Here is a 16,623-nt window from a genome sequence, read left to right on the forward strand (position 1 = left end):
CTCCCTCTTCCACAGTTAAAATGTTTTTCTCTTGTCATTGTTGAAACATTTTGCATATTTATCATAGATTTCCCTTCTCTCTGAATCTTTTTCAAAGCCCAGAACACTTTTGTACTGTCTCTATGCTCAGTAATTTTCCATTCTTCATACTTCCCAGGGCAATATTTTACCTAGTGTGGTTTAATCAGTGATCTCTAACTTTCTATGGTCCTTGAGCTGATAGCCAAGTGCAGCACTGTGTAAAGTCCTAATGAACACTACACTTTCATGAAGCACTTGTTGATACAGCAATACTAATTTAAAAATACTCAGCTGCTGTCTGTATCCTATCTCAAATTTCTAAAAGCTAGTACAGAGAGTTATACCATCATCTCATCCCTCTGAGTTAAAGTGAATTCAAACGTAAAAATGACAGTGATTTATTCATTGGGCAGCTCTGGGTGTTTCAAACTAAAGATTGGATGTTTCCTTTCTTAAAAAAGTCAAACCAAAACATTATCTGTCTCCTAGAACTTGCTTCTGTGTTCCTGTGCTAGATGAGAGGACCTGACCAACAGCTGCCTCAGGCCTTAATTTGTGAATGGAAGAGGAGAGTACAAATCTAACACATGTTCTTAGGGAAAAACACACCCTTTTCAATAAATGCTACTCAGTCTCACTGAAAAGATCAGAAGGTCTGTAACTGCTGTGCTTACAACAAACAGCTCAGATTCCAGCTCTATTTTTTTTTAAGTGACAATATCAACAAGGGGCACAACCCCCCCCTTCTTGTGTGATTTAGAGGTGGCAAAGGAGAGGATGGATTTACACTGTAGTTCACTGTTTCTTGCTGTTGGTGTTAGCCTAAGGACTGCAACTGGTAAAAACTGGGGAACTGGAGCCCCAGTTCTTGGACTCTATTTACTGGTTTAATTTTGCCTGAGAGGAATCCAGTTCATGTGCTCCATGCATGAGCCTGTGTCTGGGAACAGGATGTTTGCTTTAAAAACATACACCTAGTCTGTGTGAGTGTAATGCCTGTCTTATGGCTTGTAATGCCAAAGATGATCCTGTATCATGTTTTTAATCAGCTTTCCTCTGAAAAATAATTCTTGTGTAGAAAGGTGATATTTGGGTTTCAGCAGAACTTTGCCATGCTTACTTTTGAGCATCTCTTAAGAGAGTTTTCATTTTTGGTTGGATCAGCCTCGATGAGTCAGTGCAAAACCCATTAATTGATTTGGTTTTTTCCCCCCCTAGATCCTGGTACAGACCCCCCTGTCCTAGTGCAGCGCTAACCCCATCTAGCGCTGATGATGCAGGGTACCAGTGTGGTTTTGGTGGAAACTCCAAGTTACTCAAGAACTGAGCTCACACAGTTAAACTGCTTGTGCAAGAGGTCTGTTTTAACTTTTTTTTTTCTGGCGGTTCAGCCTTCTGGGCTTTGCTATGTAAACAGAAGGAGCACCACGTTATGCTGTGACTGTAAACAAGGTAAAAATCTGGGTGGATGGAGGTTTTGGCTGAGCATTTTGGTTCCTTTTTCAGCTCCCCTTTCTGCCTTTATACTTTTGTAACTGAGAAGTCAGGTAATTTTGGGCTGCATTCAGTCTACGAAAAAGCATTAAGAGATGAGCTGTGTCAGAAACAACTCTGAAAAGGGTAAAGTGGCGGAGCAGCAGCTTTTAGGTTTATTACACCGAGTCAGTACGTATGCCCCCCGCCCTAGGCTGGTGAAGCTCGAAGCGCCTATTTCGGAGGAGAAAAAACCACAACCCTCAACTTCCATCTCGAGTCCTCAGAGTCTTCAAGAGAGGAAGAGCCTCCCAAACGCTGGGGGGGGGTAGGTGGGTGCCGGGGCCCCCGCCTCCCTCCCCTCTCGCCGGTGCCTTTTCCCGGGCGGCCGCAGGCCCAGCCCCGGCTGCGCCAAGCGGCGACGGGGCGCGACGCCGTCGGCCCAGGGCCCCCGCTCCTGCCGCTGCTTCCCCCCGGTCCGCCCCGCGGCGGCTCGGCCCGGCTGCCGGTGAGAGGCCGGGGGTCACCGGCCGCCGGCAGGGGGCGGCAGGAGCCCGCCCAGGGACCGGGCCGGAGCCCGCCGGGGCAGAGCGGGGCGGGAACGCTGAGGGAGCGGGGCGGGAACGCTGAGGGAGCGGGGTTCCCCGCTGAGGGAACGGGGTTCCCCGGCGGTCGGAGGGGGCTGGGGCTCCGCTAGCGGTCGAGCCCCCCCCCCCGCCCCCCCCGTGTGTGCTTTTAACCGGGGGCGCAGGGTGGGCTTGACGGGAGGAGGCGGACAAGCAGGGGGGGCTCGGGGCCGCCTTTCGGAGGAGGAAGCCCCGGCCCCAGCCCTTCCCAACCTCTGCCGGAGAGGACGCGGCCAAACACAATGCCCGTGATTGCAGAGAGCTCGTTTTTAAAGCCCCACCTGGCTTTCTGCTTGCTCATCTCTTCTAGCGAGCCTTTTGGGGTTTGGGGATTTTTTCTTTTTCGGCGATGCCGTCTTCGTCTCCACTCCCTGCCGGAGCACCCAGATGTTTCTGCTAAGCTAAGCTAAGCAGCAGGTTAGTGCTGAGCCGCCCCGTTAATCCTGCGTGGAGGGGACGCTGCAGTCCTTCCCTGCAGGGTGGGGGGCTCTGGCCAGAGCCCCCCGTGTCAGAAAGCCCCTGCTAGTTCGTGCCCTTGTGCTGGGGCTGCCGCCTTTCCCGTACGTTGTCAGGGAACCGATCCTGCTTTAAAAATATAAGCTTTTCCTCCCTACCTCCAGGTGGGAATGCAGCACCAACCCCAGCAGCCCTGCAATGGGAATGTGCCAAGGAGCAGGGCAGGAACGAGCAGGGGGCCGAGGCTGAGAGCTTCATTTAGGGATCGCACAGTCTGAAATAAGGTGCCTGGGACCTTGCTGGGCCACCGTGTAGTCATATTGATGAGTCTCCCACACCCGTCAATGAAAACCGCTGAGAAAGTCTTCACCTGCGGTGGGAACAGAGCAGCCCATGTTCCCCACGGCAGTGCGGGCAGCCTTGCCGACCGGTTAGGGCATCGCTGCCCTCCGTCCCGCACCCTGCATCCCTGAGATGCTCATGTGCCGAGGTGGCTGGGGCTGGCTCCAGACCTGCGCTGATCAGGCCCGCCGAGAGCGATAGCAGCACGTGCCCTGGCGTGAGCTTGGGGCGGTTTTCTAGGAGCCCTTCAACCCCATCGGCTCTGCTGCTGGCTGGCTTCGCTCAGGTCTGTGTCCTTCCTTCCGTGGACCTGGGTAGGGTTGAAAGAGTTTGATTGTTTGATTTGGGTGTTTTTTAGCGTTGTTTTATAATGTCTTTTCAGATGTCAAAAAGAAAGGAAGACGCCCACCCAATCAATAATTTTCTTTGACTGTCAGTGATGCCATGGCTAGGGAAGTAAGAAGAGGAACAAACAGCAAGAAAAAGGAAGACATATATATTGGGCAAAGGATACATGAGGAAAGAAAAAGACCACCTTCATCTTTCTAGAAGCTGGAAGAGATCAAGCAGGCAGCTCCAGTGTAATTTCCAAGCCTTTTTCCAGTAATTCCTCTGTATTGAAGTGAATGAGAGGCAAATTCCTCAAAAGTGCAAATTAATTTTGAATACAATTCTGATTTAGCAAACATCAGTCTTGGAAACCACTAAAAAGGTTATAATAGGCCTTTTTTTTCACTGCAATGTTATGTATGTATTGTGCATTATCATTTTCATGCAAAATTGCAGGTTAAACCTTGGTTTAAGACCACAGTGTCCCTGCTTCTCTGCGATGCTGGGAATGAAATGGCTGCTGTTTCTACATGCAGTTCTTGGAAATGCATGGCTAACTCCTGCAACCCAGATACCTATGTGTACTGCAGTTGCTCAAAATGTAGGCTGATGAGGATCCGAGTGGTCCCTGCTGCTTGTCCAGACCCCGCATCCCTGCCACTGGTGCAGCAGGTCTCACAGGATGGCTCGGAGAGGCATACCGTGAACCTGCACACAGTTCAATAACTCTTTTTCACTCCTGCTGCGGAAAAAACTGCCTGGGACCTGTGCCCTGGTGAATCTCTTCTGCAAGCCTACCTGCTCCATGTGGTGCAGGCAAGAGATTGTCGCTGGTAAGTAAATGCTGTCTTTGTAGAAAACAATTTCGTCCTTTGCCAGTGAAGTGTGTCTTACATGTCCCAGTAGTAGCTGCTGGGGATGGAGAGGCTGTAGCGATGTTCTCCAGCAAGAGGAACCATTCCAGTTCTCCTCCTTTTCACTGTGGGAACACCTGAGGTTTGGAGGACACCGGCTCCCCCTCCCCTGCAGTGTAACTGCAGCGGTACATTAACTTTTTGTCTCTTGCACACTTCATACTTACCAGCACTTTGAGCAATCAGCCCTTGGTGTTCCCTGACACCCACTGAGAGAGGAAGCCAATGCTGTTTGCAACTTCTCTCCTTGCTGGTGCAATCACAAGCCCTGTCATTCAGATGTGTGGAAAGCCAAATTGGTAGCAGCTCATCCCTCTGTGGGTTACAAGACGACAGCTCTTCCTGGAAGAAGCAGCGCTCTGATATATTAGGAGCAATTACAAACTACAGCTTTCCCTCTTCTTGTCATTCTTGTTGTTTGCTATTAATGGAGCATTTTGCTCCATCGTGTATTGTATACATCTACAGCGAGACCGGGGCTGTTTCCTCCCCCAGAGTTGCAATGAAGTTAGCCCAGTGGGGCTGGTGGTAACGGATTGCCTGGCCATGGCAGAGCTCAGCAGCTCGTGTTTCTTGCCTTCTCAGGATCTTTTCTGTGAATAGCAAGGTAACCTGTTTGCTGCACCCTGGATTTAATGCTCTGCTCTCACCTTTGCCTAAGGCTCGGAAACCTCTGGGCTGTAGCTTCCAGCAGTGGTCTTGTCTTTTTTCACCGAATCTGTTAGAATGATCCCTGAAAATGGCTCCTGGCTGAGGCCTGGACAATCTGCTTTATGGGTGCCTTACCTGACTTTAAAAAAAAAAAGAAGTATTTGAAAAATGTCTCATAATTCAAGGTGGGTTGGTTTGTTGCTGTCGGGGAAGTACCCAGGTAAGGATCCCCTGGCCAGCCAGGCCTGTTCCTGGCCATCCAGGGTGTGCTCCGGGAGCTGCAGCTGCGCTCCCCCCAGCTCCGCCAACGCACCTCACTGGCACCGATCGCTTCCAGGGCAAACGGCACCAGCCCGTCGCTGCCGTAGGGCCGCCTAGGCAGAGAGAGGGTGACCCAAACCACAGTAAGGGCAGCAGCACCGACGCGTTCACCAGCGGCGCCTGCACTGAGCCTTCCCCCATCCCACCCCGCGGCTGCACGTGCTGCGTCCACCTTCCCCGCTGACCCCTCTGCTTGCGCTGCCCACCAGCAGACCCCAGCGCTGTGCCTGCCAGCCTGTTTGCTTGCTGCCAGCTCACAAGGAGCCACAGCTGAGGTCTGAGAGCTGCTTTGCCTTCTCTGCCTCTTTTTTTGTTTCAGTTTGGCGTGACGCAGAGTGCATTAGGACCAAGGAAGCCAGCACCTGTGAGAAGAGACAGTCCTAACATCAGATGGAATTGCTGTTGCTTGGGATCTCTGAGTCAAGTGGGCACCCTGCGCACGGGGAGCTCTTTCATCTCCTCTGCAAATCTTCCAGCCCAGGTAAGGATTACCGGCCTCTGGGAGTTTGTGCCTGGACAACAAGCATGCTGGATGGGTGTACCTGCATGGGGTAGCATCACGGGATGATTTGGGTTGGAAGGGCCCTTAAAGATCATCTAGTTCTTAGCCCCCTGCCATGGGCAGGGACACCTTCCACTAGACCAGGTTGCTCAAAGCCCCATCCAACCTGGCCTTGAACGCTGCCAGGGATGGGGCAGCCACAGCTTCTCTGGGCAACCTGTTCCAGTGTCTCGCCACCCTCGCCATAAAAAATGTCTTCCTTATGTCCAATCTAAAGCCACCCTCTTTCAGTTTAAAACCATTACCCCTTCTCCTGTCACTACAGGCCCTGGTAAAATGTCCCTGTCTTTCTTACAAGCCCCCTTCACACGCTGGAAGGCGAGGTACCTGTTGGGTGTGAGAAGTTGGGAGTGCCAGACAGCAGAAACAGCGTTACCTGCTGCCAAGCTGATAAACAACTAAGGTTGATGTTAACCAACCAAGTGGGACTGACCCCATCTCTGCCTGGGCCTCGCTGCCACTCCGGCTTGACTGTTGCAGCAGAGGTTGGAGCCCTTCGGAGCCCTGCACGTGTGCCAAGGAATTGCTGTGAGCAACCAGCCGCCCCCCTCCCTCGCCTGTGCTGCACACCCCGCCCCCCCCAGTGGATAATAATGAATGGAAGTGACCTGTGTAATGAGTAATTGGCTTGGAGCGCAGCGCTGGCTGCAATTACAAGTTCATCTGTACGTGATGTTACGCTGCACGGCTCCCTAACTATTTTCAACACAATTGGTTTTCATTATGGAAAATGCGTTCCCTGAAGGAGACGGCAGCGGTGCGGGCGGTGCTGCACAGCGGCACGGCAGAGCCGGGCTTCGTCTCGGGCACGAAACTCACCACGTGAACGCGAATAAATGTCAAGTCTGGGAGAAGCAGTGCTTTTTCCGCTCCCGTGCCAAGCTCCAAAACGCGTGCTCACCCTTCCCCGTGGCCAAGGAGCTGTCAGCAGCGGAGGGATGGAGGGAGGGGAGCACCCCCTCGTCCCTCTCACCCCCGGCCACCGCAGCTCCTCTGGGGAGGGAGAGGACGGGCCCCCTCTGAGCTCCCCGACACCCCACACTGTCCCAGTCCCCCCCTGCGGGAAGGGGGCGAATGCCCATCACTGTCCCCAGGAGGCCTTGGCACTGGCACGGCTGGAAAACTGTACGGGGGCCATCCTACGGCTGCCAGCTCAGGGTTTAGAGGCGTGCCATGACTTACTGCTAAGTTATGCTCTGTTTTATTAAATATTTAGCAGCGACTGTTCTAGAGATTAGTGGTGAATGATAGGAAAAAAAAAAAAACCCCAAACCGCACAGATGACTTTTACAGTCGGGTTTGGTGTACCAGTACTCCTACGCCCGCATTTCTCTCCCAACAGGAGCCAAATTGCACAGCTTTATGTAACCAGCTATATAAAGAGTGCCTTGAAGGAAGGTGAAAATGCCGCCCACCCCCCCCGCCCTCGCCCCCAGCACCCCCTGGCCTCCCCCAGGTGTGTGGGCTGCTCACAGCCCGGCCACCCACCCACGATGGAGTGCTGTTCCTTAAAGATGCCCAAATGCCACTCAAAGATGTCCAAGTGCCAGCTACGTGCCTGATGTGCATCGGTCACTGTCTGCACCCTGGGAAGCTGCTTCTAGCTCTGGCATGTCGCTGCCCGAGGTCTTTTCATGGTCAGGGGTGGGGGGAAGGAGGAAGAGGAGGGGGAGTTTACAGGCACCGTGCAAAGCATGAGTTGGGCAGTATGTTCGGGCTGAGACCCTTCGGTCACCCGGCTGCAGAAGGCATTCGGGCAGGGTGAGCGATGATTCAGCCTCGTGGCTTGTATCTGGGCCTTTCAGGGTAGTGCAGGGGTAGTTCCTGGTTTGCTAGAGAGATCCCAGGACACATTATTCTATGTGCGTGTGTATATATATACACACACATATGTACCGTGTGTGTGTATATATATACAGACACACTAGTTTCTGAAATTAAGGCTGCCTCACAGAGCCGTGTCCTGGAATGTCTGCAGCAAAGCAGGCATCGCACAAAGGTTTAGATAGAAAGCGCGTGGGTCGCATGAGCTGGAAGCTCGGAGAAAACTGTAGCAGTAGCTCAGCGTTCCTGCCTGAGCCCAGCTCAGGGATTTGCTCGCATCTGTGGCTGCAACTGCATTTTCGTTTTCATCCTGCAAATGATTTATAAACAATGCCTGGGGACAAGCGTGGCTTTACCGGCTCGCTCATTCATTCATAAACATGCAGATGCTCACCTTTCCTAACTCTTTAAATGTTTTCCTTACTGGTTTTAAATGACACCTAGGAGGATGCGAAGGGTGGCAGTGAAGGGAACTATGCCTCTGTTGTGCACATAATTACAAAACAGTCATGTAAAATACATAATTGCTTGAGCAAGAACTGCTTAAAATATGAATTCTGACTCAGCTGGCAGCTGCTGTAGCAGGGGCCAAGAATGCCGTGGGAGAAGGTGTCTGTGCAGAGGTTAAAACTGAGCAGCAAGGCACAGGGGCCTGGATTGCAGTCAAAACTCTGCTGCTATGGCGACTTTCAGATCATTTTAATTCTTTCCACCTCCCTTTTCATACCTTCTCATAGGTGAAAACAGTTTTATCCACCTCATGGGAAAGAAGTGTTGTGAGAAGCAATTTCTATATGTGTATGTCATGCTATAAAGGTTTTCATAATACTGATGTAGATGTGAGCTTCAGATTTTCTCATTTTTGGAGGGAGGCAGGGTTTCTGAATCGGCCTACTCGACACAGAGCTAGAAGCCAGCTGAGAAAGCAGCGCAGCTCCACGAGCGCTGCCATGCTCAGTGGTGTTGGAAATCTGAACTCGCAGCCATGAATTCTGCAGTCATAGCCCCTTCCCCTGCAACAGCTGGAGCCAGAGCTCTTAGGGGGGCTTCTCTGCAGCCAATGCACTTCATGGAAGTCAGGAGAAAAGCCTTTGGGGTGATATAAACACACCATGCACCAGCATAAGTCCAGCTGCCCATGACGGGGCTGGAGGCTAGAAGAGGGTTTTCTGTGAGAAATACCTGCCCAGGGGAAGGGGATCTGCTTAGGCCGGTTTCACCATGGGAGCAGTGTGTCTCAGGAACTCTTTGCTCTGGACCACCTTCCCTGTATCGCTGCTTCACATTTTTCCCTTCATCTTCCTTGACGTAAGCTAGATTTAGTGCACGGATCTGGTCTTTTATGTTTGTACAGCTCCTTAGACAATATGGCCTTTGAGCACTTATTGTAACATGAATATCTTAGCTGTTCACATTTCCTGGGCACACTTATAATATTGTTTAGGTCCTTTTTCTTCAAATGTGAAAGTATCAGTAATGCAGGCTGTGCTGGTAGTGCAGACTGAAGCCAGTTTACTTCAATATGTACGAGATTTCTTCCTATGCAATACGGGAACCTTCCTGAAGTCGAACACGAAATAAGTCATTACTCCCTTATAAAGCCGCCGCAGACAGTCCCCTCTGCTGGCATTAGCTCAGTGCCATCTCCTCGTTACGCACTTGCAGAGAAATGGCTCTGCGTGTATGTCTGTGTCTTTCTTCCTCTCCCCCCGCTGCCCCTGGCTTTCCACAGTAATTGCCATTCTCCTCCGTTCCCACAAGTACAGGAAGATCTACAGGAAATTATATTGCTAATTAAGCTATGGAACAGAGTACCAAAGCCCTAAACTATAAATACTCCATCTGCGTTAAAAACTAGTGACATGTATTGTCATTGCTGGTTGGAAGCCAGCGCAGCCAAGGAGGTAGGTAGAAACTTTGGGGAGCGGGCAGCGCAGGCAGCGTGCTCTCAGAGGGTCTCTGACCACTGCCCCCAGACTCAAGCCACAGCATCGCCGCGGCAAGAAATCAGGATTGCAAGCAAAACCACGATTCCTCGGTTATCCGGCTTTTCTAAATACAAACTGCATCAAATTACAGGTGATGTCCATAAGATTTTTATACAGTGTCACACTTAAAGTAGCTGTGGGAGCCTTTCAGGGCAGGTCCTCAGGGTGCGGTGTGGGACACCTTGCTGGGTCCCATTCGTGTCACCGGACCAGTTGCCAGCTGACCATTCCCCCTGAACACCCACCTTCTGCCCGGCACTGTCATGCCACAACGTGCCTGAGCAAATCTGTACTTCATGTCGTCGTCCAAGTTCCCGCCTGTAATATTCTGAATTGCATGCAGAGATCTTAAACCCACATTCTGTTATTTTGTACTGAGGCAAGTGGCTGAAGAGGGAGGATGGGTGCTGGGAATGATGCCTGCAGCAGAGCAGACCTGGCGAGGTTTGCCTTCTGCTGCTGCACCTACAGATTCCACCTTGGCTACCAATTTTTCTTTCCAATGAGAACAATCATAACTTTTTCCTTTTTGATGGAATTGAAGATTTTCACATTCTTCACAGGCAAGAGATTTAAGAAACATACCAAATATTCAGAGAGACATAATAAACCTTGAGACTCAGCAATGCTGTGTATGCAGAAAAAAATATCATTTCTAGGTCATGGAAATAGGTTAATTCAGCACTTACAGGAGCTGAAATCTGGTCCGCAAAAGTACTTAGACAGAAAATGTCACTACAGGTGCTTCAGTTCAAAGTTCTGATCCTCAAGACCTGTGCTGAGATGCTGAGATGACAAATACGAAGAAGTTCTGGCCCATTAACCAGAGCTACAAGAAATGCCAGCAGTGCTCCTTCCCCCTGAAATGGTCCAAGCAGCACGAGATCAATTAGCTAAAAGACCCAACCGTTTCTTATGACAGGGGACTGTGGCGATACACTCTCAAATAAGCTTGTGCACAACTGGGCATAACTTCGGTTTGGTACATCGTTCTGTTGGACACAGTTTCTTTACCATTACAAAAATAGGAAGTCTTACGCTACAAGCTACATGTAAAAGGACACATTTCCTATGGAAGCACTCAGAATTAAGGCATTTACAGAAATAAAGTTGTGCTTCCTTCCTTTGTCATACGGTGCCTTTTTGTTACAACGCTGCTTCATTACTTGATTATATGTCTCTCTGGTGTATGTTTCTTGCCTAACGTGCTGGATGTTGTGCAGTGAATGAATCAGAGTATTGGACGGCCCATCCTGCCTAGTGAATGAGGCAGGTGTCCTGCAGGAAAATAATGTTATAACCAGCTTCTACTGTTATTTGTGTATGCTAAGAAGCCAGATCAAAGTGTTTCATGCAGATTTCATCTCGCCTCTGTTTAGCACTGAAGGAGAACTTGCATCTTGCAGCTGATGTGATCTAACAGCTGTCTGCTCCCTTTCCTCTGCCACAGCTCCCAGGCGAGGGGTCCTCCTGCTCCCGGTTCCTGCTCCCCTGGGACTTAGGGAGGTTGCCTCTGCCAGCTCAGGGAGCAGAGCCAGCTCAGAGGGCTGCCAGGGCTGGTGTCAATCCAGGGAGGGAGAAGCGGGACTTCTCCTTTCTTTGGCAGCAAGCTGTTAGATCAGCTCAAGCCATAAATAATATCAACTGCTGTCTCTAAGAAGGTCTTTATCCAACAAGCACATTGCCCCAGGAAAAGTGCTCTCCGTTCTTAATTAACTGCCCAAGCTACAACACACAAGCTCACTTCTGTACAAAATAAAGTCCCTGCAAAATGAACTTCCTTGCTTCCCACATCCTATCCTGGATGAGAGAACTGTTTGCTCACAGGATTTCCATGAGCAGCCCTGGTGCAGCAGGATGAACACACACCAGACACTGATGACGAGCAGGCAAACCTGCTCACCAGGGGGTTGTTTCTCACTGGACACCCCTTCCCTCCCCAAGGAAGGAACAGCTACAGAAGGCTTGCAAAACCCAAACCTTTGGAGGAAAACCTGTGACTTCATTGATTAGTGCAGGCTCTGCCTCTTTCCCATGGTTGCATGAGGGGGACACATCATCTCATCTCCCCCGGCACACCACAGGTACCAAACACCTTTTTTCTGGTTTGCAGGAGCTGGTTATCCGGTTACCCAGTGAGGCTCAAAGTTCAGCATGAGTCACTAGGTTGCTGCAGCAAGCAGGGATCCATAGTCCTTCAGGATCCCTCTGCAGTCAGTGGAGGGAGATAAGCAGAGCAGAATCGTAGAATGGTTTGTGTTGGAAGTGGCCTTTAAAGGTCATCTAGTCCAGCCCCCCTGCAGTGAGCAGGGACAGCTTCAACTAGATCAGGTTGCTCAGAGCTCCGTCCAACCTGACCTGGAATGTTTCCAGGGATGGGGCATCTACCACCTCTCTGGGCAACCTCTGCCAGTGTTTCACCACCCTCATCAGAAAAAATTTCTTCCCTATATCTAGTTGGCATCTACCCCCTTTTAGTTTAAAACCATTACCCCTTGTCCTATTGCTACAAGCCCTCCTAAAAGGTCTGTCCCCATCTTTCTTATAAGCCCCCTTTAAGTACTGAAAGGCTCCTATAAGGTCTCCCTGGAGCCTTCTCTTCTCCAGACTGAACACCCCCAACTCTCTCAGCCTTTCTTCACAGGTTCCATCCCCCTCATCATCTTTGTGGCCCTTCTCTGGACCCACCCCAACAGGTCCATGTCTTTCCCGTGCTGAGGGCTCCAGAGCTGAAGGCGGTACTCCAGGTGGGGTCTCACCAGAGCAGAGGGGCAGAATCCCCTCCCTGGACCTGCTGGGCATGCCTCTTTTGATGTAGCCCGGGATACGGTTGGCCTTCTGGGCTGCGCGCGCACATTGTCAGCTCATGTCCACCTTTACATACACCAGTACCCCAAGTCCTTCTCAGCAGGGCTGCTCTCGATCCCTTCATCCCCCAGCCTGTATTGATACCAGGGATTGCCCCCACCCAGGTGCAGGACCTTGCACTTGGCCTTGTTGAACCTCATGAGGTTCACGTGGGCCCACTTCTCGAGCTTGTCCAGGTCCCTCTGGATGGCATCCTGTCCTTCAGGTGTCATCCTCTTTACCTTCCCACAGGTGCAGGTTAGATGGATCTAACACCGCATGCTTCACTGCCATGACCTTTTAGAACTTCTGGAATATGCCCAGTATTTCCTTAGTGTAGTGCTGTAACATACTTTCAGCTTTTTATTTGATGGCTTGTAAATAAGCTCTAACAAAGCTGAATATAAGAGGACGGGTGTTCAGTCTCATAGCAGCCTCTATGCTCAGGGTGTCTTCACTTTTGGTACAAACCTTACTTGTGATTTTTCTTTTTGAGAAGCTCCCAGCTGTGCCGTGGAAGGATGAACAAGTCCTCACCTGCCCTATGCAATTTCACTTTGGTAGACTGAGTTTGTTAACTCTTTCTCTGCTTTTCTTCACATAACTTAGAAAAACGATGGTTTCCTACAAAAACAACTTCCAAAAGTGCTTCCGGAGGGTGGGGAAATGTCCTCCCTAAAGCAAATGCTGCATATTTGCTGACATGGTGAAAAAACCAGGGGCTTCCTAATGCAATTGTTAAAGCTTTCTCCTTTCTCTGGACCAGCAGAGAACCAGTAGCTCAAACCCCAACCCACCATGAGCTCGATGCTGAACAGAAAGCACGACAAGATGAGCAACTTCATCAGTCAGAGCCCTGCTCAGCAGTCCCCTGGGACCCAATTCAAGGAACCCACCTGCATCCCGACAGCCATCAGCACTGGCAGGCAGGGATGAGGATGGTTCCCACAACCATCCTCCAACAGCTCCTTCTCTTGGAGAGAACCGTTTTTGGCTGTTGGGTAACACAGCTAGTGTTACAAGGCACATGGCGTTAGTCCAGGCTGAAAAGCTGATAGGACTGGATTTGACAGGCTGTGTGTGCACCAACACATCACCTTTTTAATGACACAATTAGCAACTCTTTTTTTTCCCCATTAGATGTCTGCTTCATTAAGAGTCCATGAGACACGCACTAGGAGAAAGAATTATGGCAAAGCAGAAAACTGTCAATTAGTCCCTGCACAATTTTCAGATGCATGCACCCTCTGTTTAAATAACCTGTATCAGCTATGCCGTGACACAGTGCGTGTGCATATACATACGCATATGTGTACATATTGCGTAAGGTGCTTATATTGCAAGGCAAAGATAGGAAAAAATGTTCTTTTGTTTGAGAATACTCATATCATTCTGCTAACGGAGAAAATAAATTTGCATGAGTTTGGACATGCAGTTGTATTAGGACTTGTAAATAATTTATATGCATTTTGTCAACAATTTAAACTAAATAAGCTATCTAATACCTTATAGTTGAAGTCATTAGGCTTTATAAGGCTAACTCAAACACGATGTAAGCATAATGCAAGCTGTGCAACAAAAGAATAAGGACTCCTGTTCCCCCAAACTGGGCTGTAAATGGGACTTAGGCGAGCATGCATTTGTTTCACCTGATTGAAAGATTTAAGCCTATTCATATGGCTTTGGTCCAGGTACGAGGGGGAAGAAGGTCTTTTATCCTTGTTGTTGTGCTTTGTAAGAAAACAAAATATCAACGAGTAAGAAAAACAGAGGCCTTTTTGTCATGTCAGGTATCAATACTTTTAGTGAGTAAGTCTGTATGTCTGTTAGTCTGGGTGTGAGAGCTTTTTCTTTCCCTTGCTCCAAGGTGACAGCTAGCTCGGAAAGCTGGGCTAATGTCTTCCGTGCGGATAAATGCTGAAGGTGGCATTTCACAGCTGTTCTCTCCCGAGACCTGAGGTTGGAAAGGGATGATTTATTTCCACCTGTGAAATTCCTGGGTTTGCTACCTGAGGTTGCTTTTTCCCACCAGTACTTGAAGTAGTTATTCCACTTGTGGGTGAGATAAAGATGAAACCACACGTACCTGTGGGTTTTATATCTAGAATCATACAAAAATCCTTTCAAATCCCCAAAAGAATAAGTTGTCAGGCTGAATATTCAGTCTGGATCTCTTAGAGTAGCACTGCCATGAAGAGCAGGACGATAATGGTGCACATGAGGTTGGATCAAATGCCGTTGCCACTTCCTGAGAAATGGGTGTTTATAGCACATTAACACGAAGAGAAAAAGGAAAGCCTTGGGCATTAAATCTTTTGGGAAAGGACATGGCACGGCCAGATAGGGAGGGGTGGTAACATGCTGGCATAATTTATGCCACAAAGTGCAGGGAGCAGTGCAAAACCAAAACCTATATTCATTGCCCCACATGGCCAATGTCCCGGAGCTGCAGAGATGAGCTGGAGCTGCACTAGCGCAGCCTGGGACAAGGGACCCCCAGAGTTGCGGGAGGGCAGCTTCGCCCCATGCATTATTTTGTACAGGAATGGCAGAAAAAGCTCTCTTCTCCTTGCAAAGAGCAATGCTTTTCTTGTTGAGGGTAGGGTCTAATGAGGTTTTATCATAAGCTTATCATCTAGCCTCCCACCCAGTTTAAGGTTGTCCCACAGAATGAAAAATTTGTGAATTGACAGGGATGCTAGCCTGAGTTTTTCCAAAGTAATTGCTCAGATTTGGAAACTCTTTGTTCTCTGGCCAGGATGACATTATTAAAATGTGTTGACCTTCCTGAAAATCTTGCTGATCAACTGAAACGGGCAGAAAGCAGACAGAAGTGTAGCATTCCCAGTGTTGCTGGCCAGTATTTGTGTCAGATATACTTCCTTTATTGCTCTAAAGCAGTGCAAGGAAATAGATTTTTTTAACGCTTTAGATATCCCATCCATCACCTGAATTTTTCTTGATATCATTGCACTGCTCTGGGGGGCATCTGGCATCTGTTTACTCATGCGCTGAGAGCTTGCCTAAATGAACTGCTGATGGAAGCATTCGGCATTTCTCTGCTCATCAGAGCTGTTTTATTTGTTTAATCAGCAACTCCGTGCTCTTGGTTGTCTGTGTCCTGTTAGGCAGTGACTGTGCCTCCGTGTCAGTATTAGATGAGGATTACATTGCAATTCAGCTTGATCTTTCCATTCAACATGCAGCTACGCTTACTTTTTTTATTTGCGTTAGGCCGGACCATCACATTGCAACTGAGCTACATCAGTTTATGCCTGGTGAAGGGCCCTGCAAATGCAGCATTCTTCAAAACACTGTAAAAAGCAGGCACTGATAGATTAATTGCCCACAGCACTAGCAATGATCAAAGCAATCACTCTCAGGTGAGGCTGCGAAGAGAAATAGGGCGAAGCCATGATGATCACGCTATTGCTTGCAGGAATAACATGTGTTTGCCTCTCTCTGTACCTCACTGAACTCTTTGGGGTAAGCACTCATCCCTGGAGACCTATTTTTGTAATGGCAGGAAGTTGGATAAGGAGTGTGAGAAGATTTGCTGTCTGCCTCCCCTTGCCTGCTTGTTGTATTTTTCAGAAGTCATAGCAGGAGGTGATGAGAAGAGGAGCATTAAGATTGGATGAAGAAAGAGATCTGTTACTGTCAGTGAGGGTGCGGTTCTTAATGGATCTTGTAGCAGGCATATTAAAATACATATATTAAAATACATATATTAAAAAAAAAAAAAAAACCAAACAAAAAACCAAACCAGTACCTGCTGTTTTCTCATTGCAGAAAAGACAGGAAGAAAATTACTTTCAAGAGGGATTTAAAGGCAGTTTGTAAAGGGCGAAAGAAGGCATTTCAGACAGAACTGGTAATGCCATGTAACCACAACAGATACAGCCTTCCAGACAAAAATTAATTCTTTGTGCTTCATTATCAAGTCCCACATAGATATCTGATGTCTGATCGTTCGTGCTGATATTTTACTAATTCTTTTTGCGCCTAATTGAGGCTTGCTATTATCCTAGAGGAAGGCTAGGGGACATGGCGTGACTAACAGACTGATCCACTGGGTTTTCTGTATTCATGAGTCTCCACTTCCATAAAGAGGAACTGGAAATCCTTTTCACCAGGGAATAATGTACGAGGCTCAGAGTGGATGAAGTTTGTGTGCTCTTTTTAATAAGCACTGCTTTTCTTTCTATAGACACTCAAGCTCCCTGAATTAGAGCGCTGCCTGAAGGGACAGGTATTATGAAAAGAGC

This window comes from Accipiter gentilis, chromosome 22 (genome assembly GCF_929443795.1).
Source record: "Accipiter gentilis chromosome 22, bAccGen1.1, whole genome shotgun sequence".
Taxonomy (NCBI): domain Eukaryota; kingdom Metazoa; phylum Chordata; class Aves; order Accipitriformes; family Accipitridae; genus Astur; species Astur gentilis.